This window comes from Ixodes scapularis, unplaced genomic scaffold, assembly GCF_016920785.2.
Source record: "Ixodes scapularis isolate PalLabHiFi unplaced genomic scaffold, ASM1692078v2 PGA_scaffold9__187_contigs__length_104089568, whole genome shotgun sequence".
NCBI classification, from domain to species: domain Eukaryota; kingdom Metazoa; phylum Arthropoda; class Arachnida; order Ixodida; family Ixodidae; genus Ixodes; species Ixodes scapularis.
The window spans coordinates 32,649,392-32,665,391 of NW_024609884.1; the positions used below are offsets into that span (position 1 = coordinate 32,649,392).

The 16,000-nt window shown below is 48.3% G+C and overlaps 1 protein-coding gene across 1 annotated transcript in view; it reads left to right on the forward strand.

Annotated features, from left to right (window-relative positions):
* LOC8028313 (Krueppel-like factor 6) overlaps positions 1-16,000 on the forward strand; it is a 435,282-nt gene that overhangs the window by 392,476 nt on the left and 26,806 nt on the right. The gene's annotated exons all lie outside the window — the stretch shown is intronic.

Genomic DNA, 16,000 nt, shown 5'->3' on the forward strand with positions numbered 1-16,000 from the left:
AATTGTTCAAAATAACGAGATTACGGTTGAACACCAAAGTCGCTAAAAAAGTCGCTAGCCGGTAAATTAAAAAAAAAAAAAAATTCGTTGCTAAATGTAAAGAAAATCCCTAAATCTAGCGACAAAATCGCTAAAATGGCAACACTGAGAATGACACAGACGTATCGAGCGAATACGCTTTCTCAAGTGACGGGACCCGAAAAGCAGAGCAATGGGGGTCAACAAGCGGGTGACGGAAAACAAAGCCAATAATTGTGCATTAAAAAAAAAAAAAAAAAAAGAAAAACGGAGGGCAAATGGGCTAAGGTCAAGACCCCGCAAGAGTGCATCTGGGAGTTGGACGATTCAAATTAGAGGGGAAGGAAACGTATGCTTGGCGGCAAAAAGGCAAGGTTCGGAAAGTCGGTTGTGCCGTAATCCTGCGGGCGTTTGGGGCGACGATCACCAAAATCTGTCCTCCTCGAAAGGCACTCCCTCCCTCCGCCGGACGAAGAAAGGTGAAACGTTTCAGATATGTCGCGCTTTGTTACATCTGCATGCGCTGTGGACGATGTACCATACACGGCAGGTACGGACACAAACGTCCCCATCCTCCCGGTTGGCGAGACCAGCTTGGCCAAGCATGGTCACCCAAAATTTAGTTTCTTTTTATTTGTTTCCCTCGTGCTCCAGACGGTTTCTGCAGCAGTTTTTGTTGTGCCCTTCCCGTGTCAGGACTTGGGACTTTCTCACGAGTTACGAGGTGATTTGGTGGTCGTGTTTGCAATATTTTTCCACAAATCTGAGAAGTGAAGGCTGGTTCAGACATGTACAACGAGCGCGATGCGTCCGTTACAACCGGAGCGACCGGGACGACCGCTCTGCGCCGCGCGTGCACACACCTGCAACCACTGCAACAAGCGCAGAGGGTCGGCAGCACGGCGACCGCTCCTACGCCGCCGTCAGCAGTTTCAGCGGTGCCCCTAAAAAGGGGACGCACTGCCACTCAATACCGCAACACTGCCACTCAATACCGCAACAGAATATAGACAGACAGACTTCTATAGCCTAAAGCTTTATTAATATTTTTTTTTCATGATAGGCTTACAGGGTACAGGGGATGAAAAAAAAAAACGAAAAATTTGCAGTACGCCGTCTTGGACGATCACGACTCTAATACACGACTTTGACAATAGCACAAATCTCGCCACACGCCTTTTCTACGATTATAAAAGACGATGTAATCTTATCAGTGATATAGCAACGTAGAAATACGATTTCGTGATCAGGTAGACGTTGCGAGCGTTCAGGATAGCTAACACTAGTCACTTTTCTCCGGTGATGGAAACGCGTGAAAATTCGCATCCTTTGTACGGTACGCGTCAGTAATACCTTGAACTTGAGCACACGCATGAAATGCGCCAAATCAGAAATCCGGGCGATGTTCGAGGACACAAATGCTTAGAAAGCACCACTGTAGTCGAAGCAAACAAACACGACGGCACGGGCGTTTCTGCTGTCTTGAGAGTGCAACCACGACATCGCCGCACGAGTAGGTGGATCTTCCCTTCTAATACGTGCTGGGTTATTACAGCGACAGACGACGGAAATTCACAGTCAAGGCTAGCGCTTTTACGCGGAACGATGAGCTTTCACCCCGCCGTCCACATCGACGATCACCACCGACGCCATGTTTGCAGACAGAAGGAGCCGGCCCGCGACCGGCATGCAACGCGCGCGACCCATTCTCCTCTACCTGTGATTGGTCTGCCGTTGCGGTCGCTTCGGTTGTTTCCAACGCATCGGGGAAAGTTGGGCTCGCTCCAACTCCTTGCGTCGGGATCGACACGTGCGTGCGTCCCTCCGTCGCTATGGCAACTGACGGTTGCAGACCCTTGCAACGGTCGTTTCGGTTGCTCCGGTCGTTCCGGTCGCTACGGACGCATGTGTGTGAACGGGCCTTAACTGTAACGACGTTACTCTTTACAGTTACTTTCAAAAAATTGTAGCCCTTTTACAGTTACGAGTAATTTTCACCAAGTACTAACGAGTTACAGTTACAAGTTACTGAAAAAGTTACTAGTTACCGGTAACGCGTTACTAGTAACTAGTTACTGCCCAAGACTGCCGGCGAACCTAGCCGAAACTTTCGTAAGCGATTTCTTCTGCGTCTCCTTTGCGTCTTTTTTTTTTCATCTATAGCTCACAGCATGGCCATTCCTTGGGAAAGTTGAACCCTGTTCATACGTCCTACATTTTCTTAGTTTTCTCAAAATGGCGCATGGACAGCGGAGTTAGTAACATCTTCAAATGAGAAATACGTCGCCTTTTGTCCCTTTACGGCGTAGTTTGGTTAAAGAAATAGATCTTCGGACTCGTCCTGAGATTAATATGAGCCAACTTGCTGCCGAAGCATATGTGATACTTCGTGAGCACATGCGCAAAACTTCTCCCGGATTTTCCTTTCCTATTGCAGCAGCTGCGAATGACGTTGCTTCTCTGTTCCTGTTTTGTCACTTTACTGTGTGCTGGAAGATTCCCGATGTACGCGAGAAAATGAAAGTTACGACCTGCGCAATGCTCGGAAGGGGGATTACTGACCGAGTGTGTTGGGGCGCCGCAGTTCGGAGCACGTGGAGCGAAAACTCGCGTAGCAGGACGTGCCCCGGGCTCGATCCTCAGCCCTGCTAGTGTTGAGATGGGCGCTCATTGGACCGGCGAGCGCTGGCGTAATCACTACTGCATGGTGAAAGCTGATATCCCAGGTGCGCGCGGTAGCGCTACACTGCCAAATTGCCTCTATACGAATACACCGAACTCTATCTTAAAAAGGCGGTGCAACGATTTTTTGTACTTTCAGTAAATACCGCTTATGTAGAGTTAATCCTTGACGTTTATCACGTACGAAACGTGCGTTAGTTTTTCTCCACGCAAAGGCGGTCGCAGCAAAAACTGAACAGGAGCAAAAATACGAGCAGCGTTTGCCTTTTTAACTCGCATCCAGAACAAGCTGCCGCGTGATCTGGTGCCGATTATGTGCTGCCAATGTTCATCATAGCCACGCGCTGGGGTTGGCAAGGCACAGGGCCCGCGCTGACTTAGACATTGTTAGGGTTCGAGTATCCCCGTCATCGCAGCGATTGGACGCGTCACACGAGCTGCTAACCGAATGCTCGTCGAGGCCTTGATTGTCACGAGCCCAATCGAGTGCTCACGCAGTGCTCATGACCCATCTCTGAGCAGCATTTGACCATCGTCACCACTGGTGTCCCGCGTCAACAATGCAATATCCATGACGACGTCATCAAGTTTTGCGAAGGAGAGGCGGAGAGAGGGAGTCCCCTTTTCAGCGAAATTACGCCGCGACAAAGAAGATTCCTGGTCGGTGGCGTTCCTTTACGAGTATACTCGGGTCCCACTATGTGCCAGTAAGGTAGTGTAAAATAAGAAGCATTAAACCCGATATCGTTGCACGACCCCTTTAAGAAGACGAACTTTCCGCTCTTTTAACTTCCATACAACACACAGGACTTTTGAACTTCTTAATACTAATAAAACTAATAATAAAAATAAATATTTCTTTACTATGTGATACTTTAATGGACTCGATTGAACCTCGAATACCCCGGCCCATTTATGCTTGTGGCAGGTGTACTGCATGCACGGACCGATGGGAGCATGGATGGAAGTCTTGGAACCAAATAACGTACTATTATAACTCAGTTTAAAAAGTAATTTTGCACGAAACGAAAAGCTTGAGAGGACACATCGAGTTAAAAATGCATGTTCAGCAGCGTGCCGCAACCGCATGATCCTTGTCATCAGTCGCGGGGCATTCAATAGTCTTTGATGTCACGTGATGCTTTTGAATTTTTACTGTTCCGATGAGGAACCGATAGCGAGGATCGTCCTCGTTGCACTCTCAGTATATTTTGAGCTCTCCTTGACGTCCGCACAGCCGCGAGGTTTGCTGGTCGTAAAGCGCCTTAGCAACGAAGCCACTCAGTGAGTGTAATGCAGTACAACGTATACCGCTGGCCTTTAAGCCTGCCTCAAACAGACGCCGACACAAGCGACAGGGACCTTGTTTACTTTTTCCGCAGCAGCGTATTCGATTCTCCCAAACTCCAATCTATACCTTCGAATAAAAACAATATACACACAAGAAAAATTGAGAAACGAGAAAAGGGAAAAAAAAAAGGAAAGAAAAGAGAACGCATTCTTAAACTAACGTCGAGCCGGTCGCATCAGCGAGACTTCCCACCGCGAACCGCCTCAACCCTGTCTCCGTGAAAATAACAAATCCCTCCACTTTTTCAGTGGCCGATGTCGTTGAGGACTCGATGGATACATATAAAGCGCGTCGCCTTTGTTTAGATCCGCGCTGTCACCGCCATTTATCTGTAAGAGAGTCTCCCGCGCAGCAGCCACGCTCTGGGCTCGTCGAGCGGTGCGCCTTGTCGTCCTCGCATCCCGGGAGACCCCCGCAGTTTGGATTCGTGCGGACAGAGGTGTCGGCAGCGATTCATGAGCCTGGCCTCGCTGGGCCTGGTCTCCTTCGTTGGCGCAAGCGCGTGGAGGTGACAAATTGGATGTAGCGACTCAGCGGACCTCATAGGGGTAATGGAGTATGGAACGCACGCGCTCTGTAGCACCAGCCGCGGCAGTGGAAGCGGCGCTGGCAGCGGCAGTCAATCTGGGAAAGTATTAGGAGGGGGCCGTCTGGAGCTCCTCAGAAAAGATGGCCAGGCTTAGACGGGCTCCCCGGGAAGAAAACCCGCTGTTTCACGCTGCCGTGCTTCGGGGAACAGCGAGGACCGATACTCAAGTCGGGCGCCCTGGGAAAACCGCTCGGGAATGGATTAAATTGAATCAGCGCTCGAGAAAAGTCGGCAACTGATATCGACACGCACGTTTTAGGCAGACCGGCTCGCCGCCTGCCGAAGCAGCGCTACTCTTTTTTTTTTTTTTTTCAGCTTTTTTGGGGTTATTTGGAAAAGAAATCTTTTAAAAGTGTAATAAAAAAAAATATAAAAAAAAGGAAGCATACGGTGATCACTGTTTTGGAAGTCGGCCGAATGTCCTCTCGTGTCCGGTACTATTTCAAACTGGCCCAGAAGGGCATTCGTTTGCTTAGTTCGGCTTTCCCAGCGCGAGGCGCTCAGCTGCCGTGGCTGCCGTGACTGCCGAAATGACGCCCTGGGGATCTGGCTTTAGTTCCTAGCGGACTGCGCGTTTTGAGTTTGAATGTCTTGTCGGTATAATGGGGCGCGTGCCGCCAGTGTGACGGGAGGTCATTTCTAAAAGGGGGGGGGGGGGGGGGGGGTTGTATGTCGATAGAGAGCTCTAGTGTTCGAATAGGGGGCCCCGACGCTTCTCCGTACGCAGGTAGACGTTTCCTGTTCTGTGCATCCTCTTTCGAATCGTCATATCACGTCGAATGTAGGTATTAAAACTGTAGTTTGAGGACACCGCCGTAGTGTGAGAGTTATTGCAAGCGCTCCTGTTGAACTATGCGCGCATGAAAAGAGAGTGCAATTAATTTATTTCCTTCGCCTGCATGGGCTTAAACGTGCAGTTAGTGCGAGATGGTCTGCTTTCCATGCACAGTGCATAAACGCAGTCAGTGCAACCAAAGAATTTAGAGAAAACGCCCCATAAACTGTCGTTTTTTTTTAATAACGTCGCGGTTAATATGTAAACGGAGAGCCAGCTCCGACAAAACCCGCGGGGACAATTTATCATTCCTCGCTTCCCCCCCCCCCCCCCCCCCCCCCCTTTTCCTTCGGAGCGTCAGGAGCGCAGGCAGCGCGTGTCGCAAGGAAGCCGGGCACCTAGAGCAGCAGTGCCAGCAAGAATGGTTCCATTCGGGCTGAGGTGCGACCACGCGGTCTTTGGCTGCAGAACCGTGTACGGAGCGCGCGGTTCCCTTGTCCCTTTTTCGACCCTGGTTTCACTATGTAGCGGAGTGAAGCAATCATTGGCGCTCGAAAGCTGGGCACACACACGCTCGCGCGCGCGCACTGGGCCGAAAGAACGAGCAAAGCGATCGTTCTCGGAACTGGACGACCGTGTAAGTGCATGCTTGCGGAGCGAAAGCCAGACGAGGGGTCATCTGGGGCGACTCGCGAACTTAGCCAGAGCGCTTTTATGGCCGGCTCTTCCGAGCTCACGAGGATCATTTAGGTCAAGAGGGAATTCTCCTCCGTGGAGAAGATGGAGGATGAAAATGGACCGCGTTAGTTGCACTTTCCCTGGAATACTATCGTCAAGGGCCTCGGTGTCTCACTGTTAACTTTGACGTGCGCTGAGGCCAACTTTGGGTGGGGTCGGTAAATGTACGCGTGATTAGACATTGTAGCCGATGGGCATGTTCATGCCTGCTTTGACATCCTGGTGATGAAAACATTCTATGTAAGCAAGTGCTTCCTATTTTTTCTGAGGATTTTTTTTAAATATGTAATTTTGATTAAATTAATTTTATAAAAAAAAGTGCAGTCCCTAGAAATTCTAAATTTATTTTTAGGAAACAGCAATTAATTGAATTAAAAAAAAAAGCATTTATGCTCAATAATAAAAAAAGTGGGAGAGGAAAGGCGCTCACTCACCGCAGCAAGGTACTCGTGTATATGTGGTAAGGAGCAAGCAAATCAGTAGGAAAATATCACAGTATTAAACATTGACAACCCCTTTTATCGGCTTCAGTTTTGAACCCAAAACGTCCACTGCACGCTCGGAACCAAATACTTAAAAACAACTCAGTGCCAACTTTCAAGAAAAAGAAAACGCACACACACGCAACGTTTCACTTGTCGAAGTTGCTGTGTAGAAGAAATATGGGTAATATCGTCAACATGGACGAATTCAGACGGTTCGCCTCTCTTAGATTTATACCCGCCAATGAGAAGTCTTTCTTTGTTGGTGCACTTGATACTGGGGTTCGCATGCACGAACTGCGCTACAAGAGTGAGGTCCAGAAACTCGTGCTGGCTCAAGTTCCACCTCTCCAGAGTATCGAATTCAGTCTCCTCGATCTACTTGTAGGCGAAGAGGCCAGTCGCAGGCTTCTTCTACCTTCGTGTGGCTTGTACGTTTTGGGTTTTCTTCGCCCGAAGAACGTTTTCCGCTCTTTCCCTGCCAAGCAAGAACACGCTTTCCCGGAACGGCTGATGCTCCTGCATTCTTTACTTTTTCTAGGAACAGCAATTTTGGCGAGATGGAACATTCTCAAGCGATCTTTGGTGAGAATCAAATATTTCTTCACGTAAAGAACAATTTTCTCCCCGATAGTCACCTTTTATCTAAGGGAGTAGTTTACTGCCGCAGTACATTCGATGATGCACTTCCTATTATCACTCACTTATTCACTCTACACTCTACGGCCGCACGCGTTAATGGGCCGGGCCGCCTCGGCAAAAATGTCGATCCGGACCCGCGGATATCCATATCCTATCCGCATTCGATCCGGAATCCGCCATATCTGATTCATTTTTATCCGCATCCGCCAATTTACTACGGATATCCGCGGATTATCCGCCGGTAACTAAAAAACGCGTAAATGTTTTTTTTTCTTGTTTTTTTTTTTTCTCGAAAATTAATGCTAATATAGTCGCCATAGTAGCCACAAGTTCTAAAAGCATCTAGCTCTCTGGGTGAAGGTAGACTCATTTCAAAATAATAGTGCAGTGAACGTGGTTTTGAGTGGAGTTTGTTGAGCCAAAAATACGACTACATGAGGAACCCACAAAGCGCGTAGACTGGCAAGACCTATGTGTTGTGGGGATTGTGATCCCTCAACATTCTGTCGCGTCAGCGTTTTGGCGCGCCGTGGCGGCCGCGCTGACGTAGCGAGAGGTGGCGCTGCTTACCACTGTGAGTGGTAAGCAGCGCCAGTGGTAAGCAGCTACCGCCCGATCCAAAGGGCTCAGCCGTATTCATCCATCCATCATCCATCCAGTGCAACGAGGTAGAGGGGCTTAGAGCGATAAACCGGGGTTCCGGTCTGCACTCGAAAGTGACCCCCATAAGGCGGCTGCCTTTGTACGCAAATTTGACCACTCGTCACATGACCGAACCAAATGCGTGACGTCACAGGAAAGATGGCAGCCCCCATGCAGCGGCTGGCCCCAGCTGGGCCGGAGCTTGTCGGATGCTTTGTTGGTTGTCGTTCGTCTCGGCGAGTTGATTTCAGGCGCAGAAGCCGTCATATGAGGCCGGTCGACAGCGACTTCAGAGTTCAGCGTGGTATCTGACGTAGGTACAAGGTGAAAATACGGAGGAACGGTGTGCATTTCGCTGGTGACCGACGGCGATATTGCCACGGAAGAGACAATCTTCCCTACGTTGCTCGCACCCCGGATTTATTCGGATATGTACCGCTAGGATAAAATTTAAGGCGACGTTTCTGTGCTCTAGTTGACCGTCGGAACCTTCGAGATCTGCAGTAAAGCGTGTGCAATGTATGGATACACTACAGTTTAGCGACGGAAATTGTGTGAGTCGTGCTTGGCAGTGTGCAATCGTGGTGTCGCTTCGTTCAAATGCCCGAAGGCTCACTTTGGTTGTGCGGTGCACCGCAGAGCTGCCTTGCCGCTTGTAGTTCCCTTGCCGTGCTAAGTGATACTGTGCTGCTTCCCAATTTGTTTCGGCGTAGACGTGCTCTTCTACGGAGCACAGGTGTGCGGCGCGCCGAAGAGCTGCCTTCAAGCTGGTAGTTCCTGTGCCGTGCTTTAGGTGATGCTGTGCTGCCTACTAAATTGTTCTGGCGTAGACGTGCACCTTCACTGAGCACAGGTGTTGCAGTTGGTATTGAGTCCGCTGGTCTGTCGCACGTTTCGTCGACACCAAAGTTTCAACACTCGTTACGCGAATTGCAAGCTGTGTGGACATTTCATCGCGCGCGTTACCTACCCAGTCCACCCATTCACGCCGCTTTGCGACGGCAGTCTGCAGCGGCTCATTACCAGAAAAGCGGTCTCACATCGATTTCAGTTCAGCTCGGCCACGGCAGTCGCCCGACCCAGAAGGAGAGGATTTATTCGGACAGAATGCCACTAAAGCAGTGCAGCTTCTTTAGTGGTCACGATAGACTCTTTTCTGTCTGTTTTGTTATATTGTCTCGGATGCTTGCTCCAGTCCTATTTTCTATCAATATTTACTATTTTGGAAAGTTCCAGGCCATGCTCAGCTGTTATTGTATGTTCTGGTGCAGGTGCTGCGCACTTTACCCATAACCCTTCACTCTGTGTCTACCCTGGCGGCTCCTCAGCCGGGTTGCCCGATAACAAGACACGGGTGGCACATTATCCCGAGTCTTAAACCCCCGGCGAGCCGTGAACCAAGTCCTATCCCGAGCCCGGCAGCAAAATTGCAAGACAAGCGAGTACCACAAGGGCGAAACTCGGAAATACACCACGAAGAACTTGAAATCCAAGCCAGGCGCTGCTACCAGCAAGAACCAACAGATTTAGGTCTTTTGCCAGAAAAACCGAAGCTGACTAAGCCAACAATGACAACCCTGTCGCAGCAAACCACGTTCGCTCCCACCATCGTTTGAATGCCCGTCGCACCTCGCACTCCGATGCCCTTTCACGAAAGGTGCACAAGACGTCGAGGGCTGGATTGAACAATATGACCGTGTCGCCCGCCACAGTGGGTAGATGGACAACCGGCTCCTGCAGAACCTATACTTCTCGTGGAAGAAACTGTGAGGCACTGGTTTGAGAACCACGAATCCTCCTTAACGTCGTGGGAAGTTTGCAAGACCGAGCTGAAGTGCATGTTCATCAGCCAACATTGACAAGAGAGAGCTGAATTCCCGATTCTGTCCAGGACACGGCCCCAACGAGAGCGTCACCACCTTCGTGGAGGATGTTCTGCTTCTGAACGAGCACCCACGCCAACCCTGATGCTACAGAAGACAAGAAGCTAAGAATCCCATGTTCCTCATGTGAGGGACACCTTCAGCAGCCTTGTCCGCAACCCCACGACAACAGTCGAAGGGTTCATATCAATGCAGCTTCCAACATTGAATGCACACTGCAGGCCCGAGCACGTCACTATTAAAAGCTCCCCAGCGTCGCGACACTCAAGTCGTCCAGCTGCAACTTCGACGCCAGCCCCCAAGGCATCCGTGACATCATTCAGAACGGTGTCCGGGAGGAGATAAGGAAGCTAGTTCCTGCCATCAGTTGCCCGACTTTAATTTTGATCGCCGAGATTTTTTCAGAAGTTTGACAGGCATTTCAACTGGAGACTTCTTCGAACGAAGCGGCATCTGACCAAACGAGGGCGACTTATGCCACAAAGTCACAACGACCACCACCGGCTACCTGTTACTATTCAATGCCAATTCAACGAAATACCCCAATGCCGAAGCGTTCCCGATTTCGAGAAGAACCAGTGTAGGTCCGCGCTGAACAAAGTACACCGAGGAAGACGGAGGTACTGCGAATGGCCAACCGAAAACCACTCTGCTACCACTGCATGAGGCCGACATTGTCTACTGGAGGTTCCCGTACCAATGAATTGGCTTGCAAGGGTTCGTGCCGAACGACCCTCGACCACGTGTTGACGAGCGTCCGGGGAAGATTGAGGATTATCTTCGGCAGTCTTTGTCCGTGGTGGCGACATTACCCCGAAGCTCGTGATCTACTTCTTCTGGACGGGAGGTAAGCACGACAAAGCAGGTGAGCGGCAATGCAAGGAGAGTTGATCTGGTGTCGGTTGTCGCCCAAGGACAATACCTAATAATTTGCTGACACTAATTATCTGTGTCCACGCCATGAAGCACACAATTTCCAACTTTGAGGGAGAATGCCGCTCAGTGACCTTAAGAAATAGAATGGTTGGTTTCCCTCAAAAGTGGACTACAAGCATCACGAGACTTCACTTTGCCACACAAGGCTTGCACAAGTTGCAGTGGTCGTGGGGTGCACAATAAATCTCCATTACGAAATGGAAGTGAAATGGCTTGGATAGCAAACATTGTTGCCAGCTATCAAGTCAACGGTACAGCAAAAGGCACAGCCATATAACCAATACATGCCCGAGCTTGCTGCATTGATGCAGAAAACTACCAGGAAATTTTTGCGGATTAGAAGCCAGCCCTGCAGCTTCAGTGCATCAGATGTCAGTAGGCGCACATGACGTATGATTACAAGACGGCATCAGTCGGTTAAAGTTGCTACTCGACCAAACTGAACACCGACGTGCCGGGAGCGTCATCCCGCAACAAGGTCCACAGGTATTACGATTGAACGCCTGACAGGAGACTGTCGCAGAAAGAACTCGTTATAGAACCATTAACTAAGAATCAATAATTATGTAATGCACTGGAAATAAACATTTGATACACTAACCAGATAAACCTATTTCCGCTTGCCTTTATGCCTTGAGAGTTTATACACCAAGAATTGTGTTCACCACACGCGCAGGTCCTTTTGAGGGCACTCGCATCTCTGACCCTTCAATATTAATTGATGGGACATACCAAACTGGCAGACTTGTTGCATTGGGCTGCACTCATTCCACTTTTCCTGAACACACCTCTGAGCATATACTTTAATCGTATCTGTTGATGGATTGTTATATAGCAGGACACTTCCTATACGTAGACCCTTTGCAGAAACCCATCAAGCAACATAACTGTTGCCATCTTTTTTCGGCGTAAAGCACACAAATGGGCCCCAGTTCACGTCAAATGCTAATGCAGCATTCGAGTCCAAGGGCGCTGAGCCGAGTTCACAGCAGTGTTGGAGGTAACGCGTTACTAGTAACGACGTTACTGGTAACGCGTTACATTTTTCGCTAACGCAGTAACGTACTCGTTAGTGTTCTGAATGACTAACGAGTAAAGTATTTCCGTTACTTTTTTACGGTATCGGCTGTTAAATTTCGTTACTCGTTACTCGTTACTTTTGACCAAAACTAGTGAAATCCTGCACGAGCTTATCTCAAAATCCTGCACCAGCTTATCGTTGCACGGAACCAGCATCCGTCACAGTAAAGTTAAAAAAAAAAAAAGCTCACTTCTCGAAGGCGAAAAAAACCTTCGGCTACCAGCTAATTCCGTTCATCCTCCTTTTACTTTTTTTTTTCGTAGTGTCACCACCCACAAGGCTTGAACGAACGACTGCGTTACAGCCTCCTCCCCTCCCTCCTCTCCCCCCCCCCTGCTTTTTGCAGCAGCAGTGGACAGCGGGGGGGGGGGGGGGGGAGCCGTGGAGAGTCATCCGTTTACAACAGTGGACAACTAGTGGCGAAGCCGACTTGCTCATTTCTCTAGTTTCAAAAAGAAAGAAACATCCTTTGTGGAATATTTTTACCCTCGCTCTCCCCCTCGCTGCCTGAAAGTTCCTGACCCACTTTTGTACAGAGAAAAATCCTTCGCTCGATTAGTCTTTAATTCCCTAAGGTCATGATAAAAAAATTTAAAAAAAGTTTTAAACCTGGAAAGAAAACTTACAAACACGAAACTTTTTTTTTTCACTGAAAAACTAAGAGCTACTGCTGATAAGAGGCAGCAAGCGATTATAACCATTGTGCTGGTAACCGGTGTCCTGCTCCAGATAGTGAAGTAAATCAGTCTCTGGTAATAGTATGAACCGGACTGTTACTAAAACCGGCGTACAGTTTAGGGGTGTTGGTTGGCTGGTTGTGTTCCAGCAGTCCCCGTTCGCATGCTGTAGTTTATAAAAGCCGATTGACTAACATCTCCGACTCATTCTGCGCGTGGGATGGGCATGAATAACGAAAGACCGTCGCCATGGCCAGCAAGTCTGAATGAAATGTATCAACTAAAGGAGACAGAATCAGGTAATTTACAGTTTCAATGCCTAATCTGCATGCCGAAAATTAAGCTGCTTCGCGCATCAAAACACTATGAAACCAGTCTTGTAAATATTTATCTTTATCCAAGTTTGTTAAGTAGGCTTATCATACGTCTCTGCCAAACATATGTACTCAAACAGAAAAGTAACGTAAAAGTAACGTTCGTTATTTTTGAAAAGTAACGGTAACGGTATATCGTTACGTGTGTAAAGGAGTAACGTAGCTCGATAACGCGTTACTTTTTACCAAACTAACGAGTAACGCTATTTCGTTACTTTTTTTCGGTAACGGGCACAACACTGGTTCACAGTGATGGCAGACGTAACATTCTTGTCGAACAAATGCCCAAAGTATGAAAGCCTGGAGTAATTAGAGTAGTAGCTACTGTAATTTTTTTCATCACAATTTGGCAAACAGCAAAGGCTACAGTCTCGGTGAGCCAATATGCACGTTGGAGAGAGGCACATGACAACATGTCATTCAGAGTGCTCGTCTGCACAGATTTGTCACACACCTTCGCTCTGTCTCTCTGATTGGCTCGAGGGGGCTGTGGCGGTTGTCCTTTTCCAGGTTACAATGGTACGAAGTATAGACAACCCACACTTTTAAAAACAAAAGGCTATTGAAGAGACCGAAAGGAATGGTCAACATTTTTCAACAAGACTGCTCTTCAGGCAAGGGATGAACACAAATATAAATCATCTTATCCAGGTAATTAGACCAAGTAAATAATTGACTGACTAATACAATGCAGTTTTGATGAAAAAAAGTATTGCTGCAATAAATCCTACGAAAGAGAAAAAGGTGCAGTTAATCTATGCATACACCAAAACAGTTGTTGTTATTGCAAGTCGAATAGCTTTGAAGCAGGTGCCTGCAACGATTTATTCATCCCCACACTCAATAAAACGTCATCCTCGTAGCTGAAAATAAGTGTGCACTTCGCACTCACCAAAAAAGGAAGAAAGGCGATCGAATGTAGAATCGCCGATTAGCACAAAGGGCGCAGGAGCTTCCTCGCTAAAAGTTGCTATGGTTATTCGGTGACGCAGGCCTGAAACAACTTCTCCTGGGCCCTAACGCGACGTATACCTTTCGCGTCGATTCATAGCCATTTCAATGTTCAGACAAAGCTAAGAGAACGCGAAAATTTTATGCTAAAAGCACTCAAAGTTCTATCGATCCTCGAACACATCCCGGAATCCGAGCACCGGTACGGCGATACGGCTGATGCTGTCTCACAGGTGTTAATATCCATATGATCCAGAGCGATCTTGCGCAAAAAGGGTACAAAGTCTCATTCCTTCATATTTTCTCAATATACCTGCGTCAGCGAGCACGAAAAAGCCCGAAATCTTCGGAAAGCCGCTGCACATCACGGCTGCCGCGCACCGAACAAACTCGCATCCGCCAGCTCTGGGCGCTGCCATCTTACCTGCGACGTCACGGCTCTTGTGAGGTCACGTGACGAGTGGTCACATTTGCGTAAAACATGGCGGCAACCGGGGGGGTGCCACTTCGGAACTTCCGGTTTATCACTCTAAGCCCCTCTACCTCGTTGATCCAGTGGCTTCCTCCTCTCCCCCTTTGGGGCGATTTCTGTAACGAACCCCCGCACAAAGGAGATCGACGTGTCGCTCCTTGATTGGCCACTTCGCCCCCGCCGTTATCTTAAAACCAGCGGACAGCAGTCTCTCTCTCTCTTCCAGTGTTGCCAGATTGGGCTATATATAGCCAAATTGGGCTACATTTTTTTCTAGTTGGCGTCAAAATTTCGTGGTTGGCTATGTGGCTATTTTGGGCTATTTCTAAGAATGCGGCGAACTTTTGTCGAATCTCAGGTTCGACGCCGAACTTTGAGGTTCGGCTAGTTAATTTTCGAACTTTTAATCAGAGTCGAAACAAAAAAAAAGTTTCTCTTTTGGCTAGTCGAGAGGAGGGAGAGGAAGAAGAAAGGCTTTAAACTTCTATAAATTGAGTTCAAGCGGTCTCCCTACAGCGCAGTGGAGCAAACCAAACAGATTGCACTATTACCACAGGCCCGGTAGCGCGCCTTCAACCCGGACGCATATGGCTCTGCCTGGACGTAGACTGAACTCTCCAAATGCTGCTTTGGTGCCCATTTTGATAATCCTAAGGCACCCTGGTTTGTAAAAATGAGAAGTCCGCAGTTTCACCGCTAAACAATTGACTACCTTCCAGTCGTTGCCCACCCCAAGAAAAGACAACACAATCAGAAGTAGCGTGAACATGAATGGGTGACACTAATATCCTGATATCCTTCACAAAGAAAAAGAGACGGGTGGGGGGATATTAGTAAGGACCTGAGATATTGGGGTTCTGGTTTGAAACACCCAGTGTTATGACTATTCTGCTTCTGTATTTTGTTCTTTTATTGTATGACCATATCTCCCGGGCTTCACAATAAAGCTGTCTGTGTGTTTTGGTACTTCTGAAAACCTACGAAGGAAGGGCAAGTTTTGTACGGATATTCATCCTTCCGAAGCTTTTCTTGAAAAATTCACAAGATATAATGTGCACAAAAGGTGGTGAATCTTAGGGTTGAAACAGAGATTGTAACATGTATTGTATGAGCGTGAAAAATTATCAATATAAGGCTTAAAATTCATTATTTTAGTCTTGGCTATTTTGGGCTATATTTTTTTTACGGCTTTGGCTATTTTTGGGCTATACCCCCCAGTCGTTTGGCGGTTTTTTGGTGGGACCATCTGGCAACACTGCTCTCTTCTTCCTGGGATTGGGCGGCGGCGACAACGGGGACCCGTCCGGCGCACCGGTGAGCGTTTACCCCGTCCTTTGCACCTTTGTGAACGACCGTTCGGCCGTGGGCGATCTCCACACCGACGGCGTTCACCAGCTTATAGCCGCTGTGTTGTTATTTGTTTCATTGTAAATAAACAGTTTATCACCGTTACCAACGTGACTGGTGTCTGTTTGCGCTCAACGAGCAGCATGCCACGCGAGTACGAACCCGCTTAGCGGTAGAGCGTCTCGCCGCGAACGTGGTACTCCCAAAGGCAGTGGCTCCCAGGAGAACCAGTGTATATCTCCTTTGTATATGTGTGTGTGTTTCTTTGTCTTGATGGTGTTATCTAAATGTTTACTCCATTAATTAGTAGTTCAAGGTTTAATCAGTTCTGCTTTTAAGTGACTGCATAGACGTATATGC